This window comes from Bubalus bubalis, chromosome 4 (genome assembly GCF_019923935.1).
Source record: "Bubalus bubalis isolate 160015118507 breed Murrah chromosome 4, NDDB_SH_1, whole genome shotgun sequence".
NCBI lineage: Eukaryota > Metazoa > Chordata > Mammalia > Artiodactyla > Bovidae > Bubalus > Bubalus bubalis.
Window position 1 is genome coordinate 70,162,630 of NC_059160.1, and position 4,265 is coordinate 70,166,894.

General features: G+C 37.8%; 1 non-coding gene across 1 annotated transcript; it reads right to left on the reverse strand.

Annotated features, from left to right (window-relative positions):
• Positions 1–3,489: 3,489 nt before the first annotated feature.
• TRNAC-GCA lies at positions 3,490–3,561 on the reverse strand. The gene has a single exon. It is a non-coding gene; the product is annotated as a tRNA-Cys (tRNA).
• Positions 3,562–4,265: the final 704 nt, after the last annotated feature.

A 4,265-nucleotide genomic window follows, 5' to 3' on the forward strand; every position in this document is an offset into this window, starting at 1 on the left:
CTGTCCATGGGATTCTCCATGCAAGAATACTGGAGTGGGTTGCCATGCTCTTCCCCAGGGGGTCTTGCTGACCCAGGGAGTGAACTTGGGTCTCCTACATTGCAGGTAGATTCTTTACTGTCTGAGCCACTAGGGAAGCAGTTTATGCAGAGAACATCATGGGAAATGCTAGACTCAATGAATCATGAGCTGGAATCAAGATTGCTGGGAGAAATATCAACAATCTCAGATATGCAGATGATGCTACTCTAATGGCAGAAAATGAACAGGAATTAAAATCCTCTTGATGAGGGCAAAAGAGGAGAGTGAAAAAGCTGGCTTAAAACTCAACATACAAAAAGCTAAAATCTTGGCATCTAGTCCTGTCACTTCATGGCAAATAGTGATAGGGAGAAATTGGAAGCCATGACAGATTTTATATTCCTGGGCTCCAAAATCACTGTGGATGATGAGTACAGCTATGAAATGAAAAGATGTTTGCTCCTTGGAAGGAAAGCTATGACAAACATAGACAGCATAGTAAAAGGCAGAGACATCACTTTGCCAGCAAAGGTCCGTATAGTCAAAGCTATGGTCTTTCCAGTAGTCATGTGAGAGCTGGACCAAAAACAAGGCTGAGCACAGAAGAATTGATGCTTTTGAACTGTGCAGGAGAAGACTCTTCAGAGTCCCTTGGACTGCAAGAAGATCAAACCAGTCAATTCTAAAGGAAATCAATCCCGAATATTCATTGGAAGGACTGCTGCGGAAGCTCCAATACTCTGGCCACCGGATGTGAAGAGGCGGATTCATTGGAAAAGACCCTGTTGCTGGCAAAGATTAAAGGCAAGAGGGTGGCAGAGGATGAGATGTTTAGATATCATTACCCAATGGACATGAATTTAAGCAAAGTCTGGAAGACAGTGGAGGATAGAGGAACCTAGCATGTTGCAGTCCATGGGATCACAAAGATTCAGACATGACTTAGTGACTGAACAACAGCTAGCATAAATTCCATAGCAGAGTATATTTTTAAAGTTTAAATGAAAGAGTTTCCATGCAGTGAAAACTTGAGATCAGTTCTTACCATCACCCTGGGAGTCAGTAAAGTGGGTATGTGGGTTTAACTCGAAGTCTACCAGTCACTAGCTATGGTCAAGTTAATTCACTTTGTGTCTGAGTTTCTTTTTATATAAAATGAGGCTAATACCAATACCTAATTCACTGGATTGTTGTGAAAACAGTCCAGTTAGTGTCTCAACAACTGATTTGATTTCATCATTTTATGTTACTTGGAATCCTTATTTTAATGAATAAATATTTGAGAACAATTTAACATTAATAATACAAACATGGACTTAACATTAAGATCATTTTTTTCCACCTGCATAAAAGTATCAGTAATTGAAAGAATTACATGAATGATTGTCTCTTCTCCCTACAATAAACTAAACAATTCCCTAGATTTTAGTTCTGGTAAAAGTGATCCTTATGCTCCTTGCCCAAATCTTATAGAAATTATCTGAATCCAGAAACAGTAAATGAGAAATCATAAAGTTATTTTTTTAGAGGATGGACTTTAGAATCAATAGGCCTGGATTTTGAGGCTCTTCTTTTCAATAGTTGTGTGATTTGGGGGACAAATTCATTAAATTTGAAATATGGTAATGAGTTTAGTGTAGGCAGGCACTCAGTATATAGTAGTTCTTCTGAATCCATAATTTCCTTTTTTGACTCTGATTACTTTTGTTTTATGAGACTTTTGTGTAAGATATGAAGCTTAAATAAATAATCCATTACCTTAAGTTTATAAATTGTTCCACAATTATTATTTTTTATGTGATATTATACATGTTTTAATGCCGTTCTCCCAAATCATCCCCCACCCCACAGAGTCCAAAAGACTGTTCTATACATCTGTGTCTCTTTTGCTGTCTCGCATACAGGGTTGTCGTTACCATCTTTCTAAATTCCATATATATGCATTAGTATACTGAATTGGTGTTTTTCTTTCTGGCTTACTTCATTCTGTATAATAGGCTCCAGTTTCATCCACTTCATTAGAACTGATTCAAATGTATTCTTTTTAATTGCTGAGTAATACTCCATTGTGTATATGTACCACAGCTTTCTTATCCATTCATCTGCTGAGGGACATCTAAATAATAATAAAATATTAAAATTTAATAATAATAAAATATTAAAATTGTCATAAAAATTTGCCTGGCATATAAAAGGACTGTATGCTATATATAATTATAATTATATTTTCTAGACTAATTATTCTGTTGAGGATTGTGAAATGTCAAAAGAAAACTGTATCATTGATTTAATTTTTGCCTAAGTTTAAAATGTGTACAGGGAAATGTAGATGAAACAGAGAAACAGGAAAATGGGATGATCAGTGGATAAGGTCATAACTCAGCCTCTATGAGGCAATGGGGAGGAAAACATGGGAAGCCATAAATTCTAGCCTGAGGGAAACAGAAATTATAATCCATGCGAGATATGCCAAGAGAAGACATGGTGCGATGTAATGTTATCTGTAGTTTCTGTGGATTTTGTTGCAGTAGTTTACAAAGCAGTTGATCTTAAGTAGTTTTGCTTCCAGTAAAAGGAGTGGAATTGTTGCACTGTATGTTGGTTCTGTTTTCAGTTTTTTGAAGAATGTCATACTGTTTTCCATAGTGGCTGCACCAGTTAACATTCCCACCAACAGGGCACAAGGGTTCCTTTTTCTCCATATCCTCACCAACATTTGTTTTCTGAGTACTTTTTGATGACAGCCGTTCTGACGGGTGTCAAGTGATACCTTGTTGTGATTTTAATTTGCATTTCTCTTATGATTAGGAGTGTTGAGCATCTTTTTGTGTGCCTGTGAGCCATCTGTATGTCTTGTTTGGAAAAGTGTCTATTCAGGTCTTCTGCCCACTTTTTGATTGGGTTGTTTGTTATATTGATATTGAATTTATCTGAACTGTTTATATAGTTAAATACTAACCCTTTTTTGGTTACATCATTTGTGAATATTTTCTCCCATTTCTCACAGTAGGTTATCTTTTTGCTTTGTCATTGGTTTCCTTTGCTGTGCAAAACAGGAACATTTGCTACCATCACTGCGTGGAAATGAGTGAGTGCTCAGTCATATCTGACTCTTTGCGATCCCATAGACCTGTAGCCTGCCAGGATCCTCTGTCTATGGGATTTTCCAGGCAATAATACTGGAGTGGGTTGCCATTTCCTACTCCAGGGGATCTTCCTGACCTAGGGATCAAACCCACATCTCTTGCATCTCCTGCATTGGTAAGCATATTCCTTACCACTTTGCCACCTGGGAAACCCTCCTATTATCGCTAGTCATTGATATAATGCAGTGAAGTGAAGTGAAGTTGCTCGGTCGTGTCCGACTCTTTGCGACACCATGGACTGTAGCCAACTAGGCTACTCTGTCCATGGAATTTTCCAGGCAAGAGTACTGGAGTGGGTTGCCATTTCCTTCTCCAGGGGATCTTCCATACCCGGGGATTGAACCCGGGTCTCCTGCATTGCAGGCAGATGCTTTACCATCTGAGCCACCAGGGAAGCTCATTGATATAATAGCTGTAGAATACTTCATTGAGTAAGTAACTGTAATTTACTCAAATTTTCTTATCCTTCAGTTTTCTCTATTACAAATAATGCTGCAGTGCATAATACTGAATACAAATTTTTAAGACTCTAATGATTTCCTTATGTGATGTTCCTGAAAGGTCCTAAGAGTAAAATTACTATTGATTAATGAATGGTATACTAACTTAGAACCTATATGCAGAAGTTGTTTCTTTGCATTTTTTTCTTTCTGAAGGGTTTCTGTTTTGGAGAATTCACTATAGAAAGTAAACATGTTCCTAAGGGGACCCAAGGAGAAAAAAATCTTTTATGAATTTTGGGTTCCCTTGCTTACACTGGAGCTTTATCCCCTGACTGTATCCTAAATTAGTTGATGCCTATAGATTTTAAATATGAATTAGGCTATGCAGCTTGATTTAAATGTAGCAGTTTAAATTTATTCTCAAATGTATTTTTAAATATTAGGGTGTGAATGATGTAGTTGTTGTTTAGTCACCCAGTCATGTCTACTTTTTTTGCAACCCCATAGTATGGACCGTAGCCTGCCAGGCTCCTCTGTCCATGTGATTTCCCAGAAGAATACTCGACTGGGTTACCGTTCCTTTCTCCATGGGATCTTCCTGATCCAGAGATGGAACCCACGTCTCCTGCATTGGCAGGCAGATTCTTTACTACTG